This window comes from Neomonachus schauinslandi, chromosome 7 (assembly GCF_002201575.2).
Source record: "Neomonachus schauinslandi chromosome 7, ASM220157v2, whole genome shotgun sequence".
In the NCBI taxonomy this organism is placed as follows: Eukaryota; Metazoa; Chordata; class Mammalia; order Carnivora; family Phocidae; genus Neomonachus; species Neomonachus schauinslandi.
In genome coordinates this window covers 22,400,491-22,415,017 of record NC_058409.1, presented here as the reverse complement: position 1 = coordinate 22,415,017, position 14,527 = coordinate 22,400,491, and positions in this window count along the sequence as shown.

The window sequence follows — 14,527 nt, the reverse complement described above, 5'->3', positions numbered from 1 at the left end:
TTTACCTAAGGTGAGAACACAAGAAAATGATATTTTAGCACAGGTTAAAGTCATTAAATGACACCTGCACAAATACACTTCATTTATATTTCATTTCTTCTCTTGAAGGTAATAATGGCACAAATAGACCCAAATGGACAAGTCATCCGGTGCAACTTCGTAAGTGAATTGACAACATATGCATAAGGATGCATATCAGTAAGGTGCTTTTAATAAAATAAAACATTATCAGTTAATGGTATTCAAGTACACACCAGGTATACAGAATATCAAGAAAGATGTTGGTGAGGAAATAATAACTTACTCTTTAGCGCTGATTTTCCTCCACACTGAACTATGCCACACATGTTTACACACTCAGTACATGACAGTTTCTCCCCACCTCATCCCTGTCCGTTTGGGTTTGCCACAATTCTTTCTCCTCCTTTTTCCTCACCTTTCCCTTTGCTCATTCCTTTTATTCCCATCTGCTCTTACGCAGTCTCCAAGTGATGCCAATCCATATAATTATATTTCTCTTCATCAAGAAAGCACTTACTGAAGCACCTTTTAAGACAAATTCATTCAGTTTGTAAACCTTACTCTTACCTCATAAATATATATGTTTTTTCAGATCTTGGCCAAAATTATGAAATAGGGCAGGTAAAACAAACACCTAAAAGGCCTGAGGCTTACAGTGAGGTCAGTAAACTTGAGAAGCTGCTGATGAGGGCTGAACTGGCCAAACTCCAGACCAAACAGTTGGGGGGGAAAGGGGGGGTAGGTAGTCTATGGTAAATAACTTTCATCTGGTCGTGAATTGCAGTTCTCACCAGCTGAAAAGGGTATTGAGACACCATGTGAAGCTGCAGCAGCCTTTTTTGTTGCTATAGGGTTGAGCCACTTAGAAAAATCTGTTTTATTTCCTAAAAAATCAAATCCAGCACTTTCACCTGCAGAGAGGAAGGGTTTCAGAAATAGCTGAAGTGAATTCCGTGTTTGAATAACAGGAACCTGATACTTAATTCCCTGGCTGACTTGCAATGAGCAGTAAAAACCCATTCAATATGCATAGACTGTTGGCCGTAGCTGAAAAATGTGATTGCATTAATATTGGAAGCTTGGCTATATGCGTTGAAATGATTGCTGAAATTGTTTTAAAGGTCTTCATGCTTAAACCAAAATGCTTTTCAAGTTCTCCCTTGTTAGTCTAGCTGAGCTGTATGATTAAAAAGTCAAGCACTAAGTACCTGGCAAAGAATAAGACATTATAGGTCTAAGGACAGCCTCGGGTTCCCGGTGCCACAGGCTTTCATTTGGCTCTCACACAGACCGTATTATATAACCTCTTCATTACAGGTGAATCACAAATTTAGTCCTGAGATCAGAGCTGAAGATAATCACATGCCTTATTTTTTCCCTTCCTTTAGGAATTTCACTGTTCTAAATGATTAGAAACAATGCATTTTTTCTACACCTGAGCAGTTTTTCAAAAACCAAGAGTATAAGTCATGATAAATCAAAATCTCGTAATTTTTAACAAGCCAAGCACAATATCCTTGTGAAAATCTGATTAGGCAGGCACCCAGCTATAGAAAAACAAGAAGTGAAATACATTAAAGATTACTAAAATTGTTCACTTTAGCCAATGTTTTAAAAATTACTTTACCCAGAAAAGAAGAGAAACCAGATGGACTACTGAAAAATTAGTATTAGTAGATTCAATTGCTCAGAGGTTCCTTTTCAAGCAAGCAGAATACATTAAAATTATTGAATTGAAAGAGGAGAAATCAGTGGAAATCCTACCGAAATCCTGTTTGGAAATATAAACCTGGTCAGAAACGGAAACAGTATGATGATTACAAGTTACTTAAATTTTCAATTCTCTAATAATTATACTCTGAATTTAGGCTGTTTTGGGGGTCATTGATGTTGTTCTTGCTGTCTCTTTCACACAGACTGAAAGAAGCAGATGGATCATCTTTGACCTCTTGTTTTCCTTCAAACTACGCATTCAGTCCGTCAGCAAGTCCTATTTCCTCCTCCTTTAAATACTTTCTGAATGTCCACTTCTCTTCAGCTGCATTGCTCACGTTCTCGTACAAACAGCATCTCTGGCCTGGGATGCCTGCCATGGCCTCCTGACTGCTCTCCCCAGTCCCACTGTCCCCTATAGTTTTATATTTGCACAGAAGCCATATTAAAATTAATCAAATTGTGGTCCTGACTGGAACTCTTCAGTGATACACTTAGGATGGAACCCATAACTATATTGTGTCTTACAAGTCCCCACCCATCCGGTCTCTGTCCATCTTCCTGACCACATCTTCTACCTCTGCTCCCCTCCCTCACTTTTCTGCAGCTTGAGCTGACCTCCAAGCTGCTCTAGACATGTTAGACTTACTCCCCACTTCAGAGCATTCATTCACACTTGTTCTTACCCCAGACCTTGATTTGCCTTCTTATTATTTGATTTCCACATAAATGTCACTTCCTCAGACTCCCTCCAGCATTCATGATCCCTTTATCCTACTTTATTTTTCTTTCTGGCACTTATCACCACATTATACTATTACTGCCTATCTATTCTTTGCTATCTCTCTTCCATTAGAATATAAATGCCAAGATAATAGGGGCCTTGTTCCTAGTTGGCCTGACAACACTTAGGGTAAAAGGCCAGAAACACAGTGGGTGTTCAATACATGTTAACTCAATGAATTAGAAAATGAATAAATAAATGAAGGCAAGTAGTTATCATTTTTAAATAACCTTTAAACCAGCAAAATGGCATTTCTTTACTGTATGAATTTTCGAAGTTCTTACTTCAAAATCATCACCAGAAAAATGGTAATGTGTCAAGTGGTGTGATCTACAATACAAAGTACAGGAATATCAATATGATATATATGAAGATGAAGGTAAATAAATCAGACTCTCTGTACAATTGGAGCCAATTTCTTAACCCATATCTTGCTTGCTGTGGCCTGAAAAATTAGACTAGGCTAGACTGTGCAGCATGCATTTCTTTTTCTTTTCTGCTTTTTCTATGAAGTCACTAAGTGTTTCTGATGTGGGGTTTGGTTACTGCTGCTATTGCTATTACTGTTTTATTAGAGACTTTGATTTCACTGCACACATTAGTAGTTAATCCAAAGGAAGGTTTCAGAAGCTTTTAAGTTTTGGTAAATCTTCTAGTTACTCCACTAGCTCTTATTAGTCTACCTGAGCAATGTAACAGAATGTGATAGCATGCACACAGCACAGACTAGCTGGGTTTGACTCCTCAAATTACTTGCTAAATGATCTCTCTATAAATTTTTCATTCATAAAATATGAACAGCAATGATTATAACAATATATACATACGTACATATATAGAGTTCTTGTGAAGGCTCAGTGAGTTAATAAATATAAAGCTCTTAGAACACTTCCTTGCACAATATGAGCATTTAAAAATATTAATTTTGAGTTTCTTGTATAAACTTTCCTAAATAGAAATGATTACCATGCCCCATAGAAAGAAGACTCCATAATATTGTCTACATCAAAGGATTTAGATTTGGAAGACTTGGTTTCTGCTGTCTATGAGAGATCATATAGCCAACGTTTCCACAAATCTTACTAAGTCCACAGAAGTAGCATGCCTTCAAAACACAGTCACATTTCCAGTGCGTGTACGGCTCTGGGGTAAAGGGTGACAATGATTCCATTTTCTGTAGAGTAGGGGCTGATTCTTTGCAGAAAGCCTCAACATTTTGCATAATCAATTTGACTAAATTGATTTGCTGTTTCAGTCACACAACTTGTCAATTGGGAAAAAGTGCAGCAAACTAGTTATATTCAGAGTTGAGAGCTATGTCACCTCATCCTTTGTTTCTTATGGCATATGCATACAAATCTTGTGATAATCAATGTAAACAGGCAGGGTGTATTTTAGAATGTATCTGAGGAAAAAAAATGAGATTGGCATGAAAATAAGTAGATGAAAACAAAAGAAAACAGAAAAATAAGGATATATTTTATCCTTAAGTTTTAAAATAATTCTCAAATGTGACACTGGCAATCTATTTCAGGGATTACGGGACATTCATTTGTTGATTTGGGAATCTTCAGGGTCCAAAAATAGAAATTTTGTTCAAAAATATGGGACGCCTGGGTGGCTCAGTCAGTTAAGGGTCTGCCTTTGGCCCAGGTCATGATCCCGGGGTCCTGGGATCGAGTCCCTGCATCTGGCTCCTCGCTCTGGGAGGGAGCCTGCTTCTCCCTCTGCCTGCCGCTCCCCCTGCTTGTGCTCTCTCGCTCTGACAAATAAATAAATAAATTCTTAAAAAAAAAAATAATGTGGTATTTGGGTGGCTCAGTCGATTAAGTGTCTGCCCTCAGCTCAGGTCATGATCCCAGAGTCCTAGGACTGAGTCCTGCATCGGGCTCCCTGATCCATGGAGGAAACTGCTTCTCCCTCTGCTGCTCTCTCTCTGTCTCTCATGAATAAAATCTTCAAAAAATATAATGTGGTATCAGTGATAAAGTATCCATGTACAGCTGCACACATGCAGCTGTGGACATGGCAGGGGTGTTTTTTTAAGAAATGGACAAACCCTAGGTTAGCAAACAGAACTAAGGTTAGGAGTTCTCTGAGTTGGCTGAGGTAGCCAGCTTAGGTAGTGTTACTAATGAATGCAAGTATATAACTCTACTTCATGAGCTTGAGTATGTAAGAAAGGTCATCGGCATTTTTCTTTTTTATGTTTTCTTTAAGTCTGACTTAATCTAACCTCAATCTGCCTAGGCTGATAGACAATTTTATCTTAGCCATTATTAGTACTCCAGCCTATGCCTTTGCCCAAGGGTGTGAAAAGATCCCAAACGTCTTTGCAGTGAAGGATGTTTGAGAAGTCACTGCTAGCCCTGATCTTTATTTGCCCAAGCCTACATGCTTCTTAAAGTCCAATGGCTCCTAAAATTCTAATCCTTGCTTGTGTTTGAACCAATCAATCATCAGAGAAGATGCTGAGGTTATTCAAATCTATCACTGGAAAAGGCACAAAGACCATGTCATTTTGCTATTTTCAAATTTAATCCATAAGAAACAGGTAATTCCATTGTTAAACTAATCTAGGCCATAGAAAATGATTGAAAATCATTTTTATAAAGTTAGCATAAAATAACAAGAAAATGCAGCAAAGACAGTTATAAAAAAATTATAGGCCAAAAGTCACAAATGAAAATAGATGAGAAAGGGGCACCTGGGTGCCTCAGTCATTAGTGTCTGCCTTAGCCTCAGGTCACGATCCCAGGGTCCTGGAATCAAGCCCCGCATAGGGCTCCCTGCTCTGCGGGAAGCCTGCTTCTCCCTCTCCCACTCCCCCTGCTTGTATTCCCTCAGTCTCACTGTCTTTCTCTGTCAAATACATAAATAAAATCTTAAAAAAAAAAAAAGAAAATAGATGAGTAATTAAGTAAAAAGAATTCAGCAATATATGAAAATAATAATCTATGACCTATCAGCATTTACTCCAGGAAGGCAAGAACAGTTTAAGTATCAGAAATATGTCATAATAAAGTCATTAACAAATTAACTGAGAAAATTAATAAAATCCACTCAATAAGAGGTTTAAGGCATTTAATATAATTCAGCAGTGATTTATAGGAAAATCTCTAAGGAAAAGAAAAAGTATAAAATTTGTTGAGGAATATTAGTTTTTTTAAAAACAACAATATAGGGCGCCTCGGTGGCTCAGTCGTTAAGCGTCTGCCTTCGGCTCAGGTCATGATCCCAGGATCCTGGGATCGAGCCCTGCATCGGGCTCCCTGCTCCGCGGGAAGCCTGCTTCTCCCTCTCCCACTCCCCCTGCTTGTGTTCCCTCTCTCGCTGTGTCTCTCTCTGTCAAATAAATAAATAAAATCTTTAAAAAAAAATAAAAAATAAATAAATAAAAACAACAATATAATCTTTAAATGACAAAATGTTAAAAGCAGAAATAAGACAGACAACATGCCCATTACATTTCAACAATGAATCGCAGGTTCAAGTGAATGCAGTAAGAGAAAAACAAGAGTATAAATGCAGGGAAAGAAGAACTAAAAGACTGAACAAATATTTTTATGTTCACATGGAAGATTAAGGGAGATATGGGGAAAAGTGGGTTTTTTTCTTAGCACAATTGTTTTCTTAGTTGATCTAAGAATAGAGTTCCTTCTTCATACTTTCACAGATCTACCTTAGTGCCAGTTCCCATTAGAACTCTATTACTTTACCTTTTGGGGCGCCTGGGTGGCTCAGTCGTTAAGCGTTTGCCTTCGGCTCAGGTCATGATCCCAGGGTCCTGGGATCGAGCCCCGCATCGGGCTCCCTGCTCCGCGGGAAGTCTGCTTCTCCCTCTCCCACTCCCCCTGCTTGTGTTCCCTCTCTCACTGTGTCTCTCTCTGTCAAATAAATAAAATCTTTAAAAAAAAAAAAAGAACTCTATTACTTTACCTTTTTTTTTAGTCTGATTGGTTTATTTAAATTCAATTAATATATAATGTATTATTGGTTTCAGACGTAGAGGTCAGTCTTATATAATACCCAGCACTCATTACATCACGTGCCCTCCTTAATGTCCATTACCCAGTAACCCCATCCCCCACCCTCTTCCCCTCCAGCAACCCTCAGTTTGTTTCCTATGATTAAGAGTCTCTTATGGTTTGTCTCCCCCTCTGATTTCGTCTTGTTTTACTTTTTTCCTCTCTTCCCCTATGATCCTCTGTTTTATTTCTTAAATTCCACATATGAGTGAGATCATAGGATAATTGTCTTTCTCTGACTGACATTTCACTTAGCAAGAACTCTACGACTGTAATAGCATTTAACAGTGTTACTCATGCAAGCACCTAGTTAACCACTTAAGAATTCTTTCCCCCCTTTTTATAGACACTGAGCCCCTATACTGTTGAGTATAGCAGTGTATAACAGCTTTCATCCCATTTTGGAGTAGCCAATAAGATGAAAACAAGATGTTGGGTAGGATCCCTGTAAAGCTCTTTAAAAGAGACTGACTCAGCTGGGTCATCCAATTTTTCCCCCTTTCCCTCTTTTTAAAAATTTTTTTACACTTTTTTATTTTTGATGCCTGGAATGTAGATGTAATAGGAGTGGATATTCAGTTGTCATCTTGAAGTGAACTTGATGATTTTAGCTCTGCACTAAAAAGATGACAAAGATAAAGTTGCCAGATCCATTTCATGTGTGCCCACCTTTGCACGTGGCCACAGCTATTTCATGATTTCTGTTAGGTGCAGCCAAACTTAATCTGGCTGATATAGTGCATCTTCAATCAGTCTCCATCTTTGTAGGGACTTCCTAAGTATACATGTAACTGTGCCCATCTCCTGCTTATAATACTTTATTGAATCCTTATTGCTTAGAGTATAAAACTGAAATTCTTCAGACTGCCATTTACTATCTTCTATTATCTGACTTTTTTTTTTTTTTAAAGATTTTATTTTATTTGACAGAGAGACTCACAGTGAAAGAGGGAACACAAGCAGGGGGAGTGGGAGAGGGAGAAGCAGGCCTCCCCACTGAGCAGGGAGCCCGATGCAGGGCTCGATTCCAGGACCCCAGGATCATGACCCGAGCCGAAGGCAGACGCTTAATGACTGAGCCACCCAGGCATCCTGTATGACATTTTCTTAAGTCTTCAGCTTCATCTTTATCCTGTCTCCAACTCAGATCCTTTCCCAACATATAAAGTAACAGGTAGACTTCTGAAAAGTCATGTGTGATTTTTCAAGTTCCACTTTGAAGCCCTTTCTTGAATGATTTAGGAAATCTGTGAGGTCGTTTTTTCAGCAGCTTTTATTTTTCATTTTCTATTTATTTTTTGGCTCTATTCCAACAAACAGGGCATGGTTTACTTGAATACAGATGCAATGTCTTTCTTTTTTCTATCTCCAGGTCCTTGTACATTAATTAGAAAATATCAGACATGCCATAAATGTGTGTTGCATTATTGATTAGAACTTATGTTAACTAAATTGCCAAGGAAGTTCTTCATTTATAACTTCCTTACTCTGTCCATCAATGTCTCCTCCGAAAGACCCAGAAATCCTACTCCCTATGAGAATGTCTTTTCTTCGCACATTGGGATAGATAATACTCACTGAGCACTTAAGATGTGCTGGATATGGCGCTGAACACTCTACATGCTTTTTCTCATACAACTTTAAAACAACACGAGGTAAATTATATTATTATCCTCTTCATTTTGATTCGAAGAATCTCTAGATTGAGGAAAATAAATGAAAGGTCCCAGATTACAAAGGTAGCCAGTTGTGAAGCCAAGGTGTGACTCCAGGGAATGATTAGAGCTGTATGTACTGCACTGCCTTCCAAGTGTGGGTGCTAATTGTTCAGCACTAGAAACAAGTGAGACCCAGGTTTTCGTCACAGCTCTGCCACTTATTACTTATGTGACCTCAGGGAAACCACTTAAATGTATCAGTTCCTTCACTTGTAATATGGAGGTAATAGTTACTCCACTCAGTGATTTGCTGTGAGAATTAAATGACTTGTTTGGATTATTCTAACTCACTTTTTCTTGAAATATGGGGTCTCTTGTTTATATTTTAAGGCATCCATTTTGAGGAACTTGAGATAAGATGGAATTTTATTTTTCAATAAAAATATTAGTTCTCTTTAATATTTAGCATTGGATGTTTTAAAAATGCCAGCAAGTCAAGTGATACTCATTGTTCTGTGCTTCAACAGCAGGATGGTGGAGTGAACCACAATGATACAGCATCTGCTCTAGCCCTTATGAGGATTAACCAAATCCTCTCATAATTAAATGGGTCAGTTAATTATGCATGTTCAGTGAAATGACAGAAATGTTCCTACCTTCAAGGACTTCAGTTTAGTTGATTCTGACTGACTGAACACACATTTCTCATTTTGTTAATCAGAATTAACAAAAATAGATTTATTCTTCACCTGAAATTTTTATTTCCACATAAACTCACTGAAAATTATTCACATTTTCTGAGCAAAATATTTAGAATCTTTCTAAGCCAAAATGACTTGCAGAAGGAAAATTCAATATCCAGGACTGACTAGGAAAAATGGTTCCTAGTAATGATGCAAATGTTGAAGAACAGTAGCATTATTCTATGTGTATGGTTATGGAGAAAATTAGGAATTGAGCAACACATAAATGAGATTTGCGATCAACACAAAGTCTTTTTGGGAAATCATGGAGCATCTGTTTTTAAGTACCACTAAGATTAACAAGATATATTCAGGTTGCAATCTAGCAACTTTCAAAATAGTATTAAAGGTTAACACTCAAGTTTTCTAAAGGAAAGCTACAAGAAAATTTTGGATTCATTGCTAAAGTAGGGCAATTGTTTAGGAATATAACTGGCAATTTCATGTGGTAATTTGTGACAATTACCACTACTTTTCAACTCTGAGAATTATCAGCTGCAGTCTTTTTTAGCTTCTTTGCCAGGAACTGAGTGCCTGGACCTCAAAATCCATAAATGCAGATCTGTATGCAGCAGGCCTGAAGTCCCCTCCCTTTGTAATTATGGCATTATTACTTTAAAAGAGGAAACAAGAATTTAACAATGATTAGCCTCCAGAGTAAGGAGGATTTGTTAAAATTCTGAACACGGCATGCTTACTTTCCACCTTTAAAGCCCAAGACCTAGACTGACAGCTCTTGAAAACAACCTCCTTTATTGCCGTAGTTCCAGGCAAGGTGCTCAGGATCCTTAGCCATGCAGGACTTTAAGAACTGTCTTATGACTCATTTTTATTTCATCTAGGAAGAAAGCAACTTTTTGGCTACTTCTTTTTACATCCAATCCAAACAGCAATGCCGCTTCCATCTCTCAGGTCCCCAACTCCTTCCAGCTTTGTAACAGAAGGAAACTCTCAAGGATTAACATCTGAGAATTGGCCATGCATTAACCATACATGTATTCACTACTGTTCTTTTTTAGCCTTACACTTCTTTCCATCAATTAAAACTCTGAAGGGTCAGATATTATTTGCCTTTTGCCTAAAAAATGGCTTTTAGTAGGTTATTTCCAATAGGCCCTTCCAATTTTAAGCTAATTAGCAAATAAAAAAGCATTTTCTCTCGTTGGTTAATTGCATACGGAGGATGTCAGCAAGGACCTTTCCTTAGAATAAGGGTAGAGGATCAGGATTTGGGCTTATCATGATTCAGTGGTACAGTGTTCCTAAGGCTGGCTCTGAACACCACCATTCTTCAGACATCTAGAGATACAAATGTGCTAGTATAGCGGCCGAGTGCTTAGACCCTACTCTTCCTTTTTTGATTATTTTTCTTGATTAATAAAATAATACTACATATATAGTTTGTTTTTAATATTTGTTACTCATGTACCATGGTTGATTGATAACCAAAAACAAAGTGATACTCTGTCCTTTTCTATAATATTTCGCAAGAGTTAAACTAAATCTTTTTTTTTTAAAGATTTATTTATTTATTTATTCATGAGAGACAGAGAGAGAGAGAAGCAGGCTCCCAAGGAGCAGGGAGCCCAATGCGGGACTCGATCCCAGTGGGACCATGACCTGAGCCGAAGGCAGACGCTCAACCATCTGAGCCACCCAAGCGCCCGAGTTAAACTAAATCTTATATGAAGGTAATTATTTGATACATTTGCCAGGTTTAAAGTATTAAATTTTAACCCAAGTGCTTTAGAAAGTGAATGTTGCTTAATCTTTCACAGGAAGACTCATGTCATTTGTCTTTTATTTATTTATTTTTTGCTTTTTTTTTTTAAGATTTTTTTTTTTAAAAGATTTTATTTATTTATTTGACAGAGACAGTGAGAGCAGGAACACAAGCAGGGGGAGTGGGAGAGGGAGAAGCAGGCTTCCCGCCGAGCAGGCAGCCCGATGTGGGACTCGATCCAGGACCCTGGGATCATGACCTGAGCCGAAGGCAGCCGCTTAAAGACTGAGCAACCCAGGCGCCCTCATTTGTCTTTTATATGCCCCCCGCCATTTTCCTGCAACAGACTGCTGAGAGAGGTGAACTGAGAATATAATGTTAGTATACTATAAACATATTCAATAAATGACTTAGAGTAATTTTTTGTTGAAAAACAAAGTGCTAGCAAATCTTATTTCTACTAAGGTGACTGTCACTTTTGTTCATAATGGAAGAATTCAAATACACTGAAAAACAGTCAATAAGTGATCTCTCAATTCAACAGATAGTTATTGAGCACCTACTTTGTGTGAGGCTGTTCAAGGTAACTGAACAAGGCTATGAGCAAGATGGACAAAAACCCCTGACCTCATGAAACTTACATTCTCATGGGGGAAGCATACTAGACAAAAATATATAAATACATTATTTATAAAATGTCAGGTTAAAAGTGATAGTGAAGAAAATAAAGAGCGGGGTAAGTATATAGAATATGAAGAATCATACATGATGATCACAGAATGCATCTTTGAGGAGACGACATTTAAGTGGAAGCTGAATGAAATGAGTCGAACTAAAAATATCTTTGGAGAAGACTTCTAGGCAGAAAAAACTGAGAAGAGAGATCTTAAGGCAAAAGTACTTGTGATTTATTTGGCAAAAAGCTGTGAAGCTATTTGGAGAAGTAGCTAGAGTCCAGGTCATGTGAAGCCCAATAAACTATAGCAAGGAATTAAGATATTGTTGTATGAGTCATAGTACACCAATAGAGATTTCTGCATGGGATTGACTTATTTTTATTATTCTGCATATTGTGTGAAGAATGGGTGTAGGGAGAAGCAGTTTGTTTTAGTTACATTAAATCTGCAATGCAGATGGTTGCTCACTGCATCACGTGAATCAGTTCTGAAGAGATGTCAGGACCAGAGGATACACCTGGGAGTCGTAAATATTGTATTTAAAGCCATGACAGTAGATAGGTCACACAAGGATTATTACACATGAGAAGAGTAGGCATCCTTATGCCCTGGGGTTCCCCAACATAGTTGCCAGAAGGAGAGTCACCTCCAAGTTTACAGGGAACATAAAACTTTCAAAGTCAAGTGTTTCAAGAAGCAGCAAGTGCTCAATTGTGTCAAATGCTAATGAGAGGTCAAGCAAAATGACTGCCAAGTAACCACTGGATTTGCAACCTAGAATTTATTTTTTACAAGATTGTTTTTAATGAATAGGGAATAAAGCCTAATAGAACTGAGATACTTCTCAATTTTTTTTTCCACAAATTTAACATTCTTCCTTGTTTCAAATTTGTTTTAAAATAAGTAAAATTTTACACCAATATAGTTTGAAACCTTTCTCTCCCTTCTTCCCTAAAGAATAATGACTATCCTGCCTTGTTTATATTCATCCTATGATTCTGTTTGTAATGATAAAATATTTTTGTGCTTTTAACAATTATACCGTGATTATCAAATTATTACCTATCCTTTTGTGATATTTTTTAAAGCTTTTTTTTTTTTTAAAGATTTCACTTATTTATCTGACAGAGAGAGACACAGCAAGAGAGGGAACACAGCAGGGGGAGTCGGAGAGGGAGAAGCAGGCTTCCCGCTGAGCAGGGAGCCGAATGTGGGGCTCGATCCCAGGACCCCAGGATCATGACCCCAGCCGAAGGCAGACGGCTAACGACTGAGCCACCCAGGAGCCCCAAAGCTTATTTTTAAAATGTATATATTTTCCATTTTACTACATATACACACATATATATTAGTAAATTCAATTACTGTAATGTACCCATTATGTACTCTAAGCTATTTATGTATTTCCCAATTGACAGATGTTTGCACCTCTGATTTTTTGCTATTAAAATTGATGTAATAAACATCCTTGTATATGTCTTGTGTATGTTCTTGTGTACATGTGAAAGAGCTGTTAGTATATACACCTAGAAGGGTAATTGCTGATATTCACATCTTCAATTTTATCTCACATCATCAATATTCTCCCCCAAGAAACAAGGTCAGAGTGTTTTCATATGTTAAATTACTCATTTTGTCTTTGATGTCTCTTAATTACCTTCCTTTTTCTCTACATATATATATATATATATCTTCTACTTTTCTATTATCTTTAGCTGTGTCTAGTTTGTCGCTCTTTTAATCTATCAAGTGTTTAATTTCAATATTTACATTTCAAATTTAAAAAGTTCTCTTTGGTCATTTTTAGAAATCTGTTTATTTGTCCTACCTTATAGTATCTTTTAAGAAATTATGTTTTCAGTCCCTTTATTTCTTTAATCATGTGAAATACATTCATTTCAAAGCCTTTTTCAGATTTTCCTACTATTTCCACTTCTAGGAGTGCTAATTTTTTGCCTTCTTGCATCTGTTCATCCTTCCTCGGTATGTTTTTCTTTCTTGTGTGATATATAATATTGTACTGTGAATTCATCCACATAAGAGATGTCTATTCTGTGGGAATCTCCTGTGAACTGTGTGATAGGTCTGGGGACTCAATTTCCACTTCTTTTTAAAAATTTTTTTAAATTTATCTTTTATTTATTTATTTTTTATTTAAAGATTTTATTTATTTATTTGAGAGAGAGAGAATGAGAGAGCACATGAGAGGGGGGAGGGTCAGAGGGAGAAGCAGGCTCCCCGCTGAGCAGGGAGCCCGATGCGGGACTCGATCCCGGGACTCCAGGATCATGACCTGAGCCGAAGGCAGTCGCTTAACCGACTGAGCCACCCAGGCGCCCTCCACTTCTTTTAAAATGTATTTTATCGGCATTTCCGTGTGCCTATACTACAACAGGAGGCATCTCCTCCAGTTCAGTCTCCTTTGTTGCTAAAAGTAGGATACTTCATTGTTTTTGAATATTCCATTTAATTAAGTCCTACCTATCACTCATTACATTCTCAACCCCACTTTTTATGTCATTCTCTATTACTAAATTCACCATCCTTTTATAGCATTATCAGTTTTTTTTTGGTAGGCCTGCTGTGCTCTTTCCTGGGACAAGTTGAAAAACAGCCCCTTGAGAATTATATTCCCTGGGTGTGTCTGCAAAGTATGTGGGTTGTAGAGTTTCTTAGTTGATGGCATTTAAAAAAAATTTTTTTTCAAGACTTTATTTATTCATTTGACAGAGACATAGCGAGAGAGGGAACACAAGCAGGGGGAGTGGGAGAGGGAGATGCAGGCTTCCCGCGGAGCAGGGAGCCCGATGCGGGGCTCAATCCCAGGACCCTGGGATCATGACCTGAGCTGAGGGCAGACGCTTAATGACTGAGCCACCCAGGCGTCCCAGTTGATGGCATTTTAGACCTGTATCTGAAACACGTGGCAAGATAATTTGTTGAAATTGTAGCTGAGTTTTTGGAAAAGAGTGAAATTTAGTACTTAAACCTCTGGGTAAGCAACAAAACCGTTCTAAAAATACATACTAAGTATCCGTTGACTTTTAAAACATAGTATTGAGTTTATTCTCTTTCCCTGGCAGGTCATGGAGGTTAGCAATGAGTTATGTCATCTGGATTGTGGGGGTGCTGTATATTACTAGGAATTGACCAGGAATTATCATTGTCCACAGAAATGAC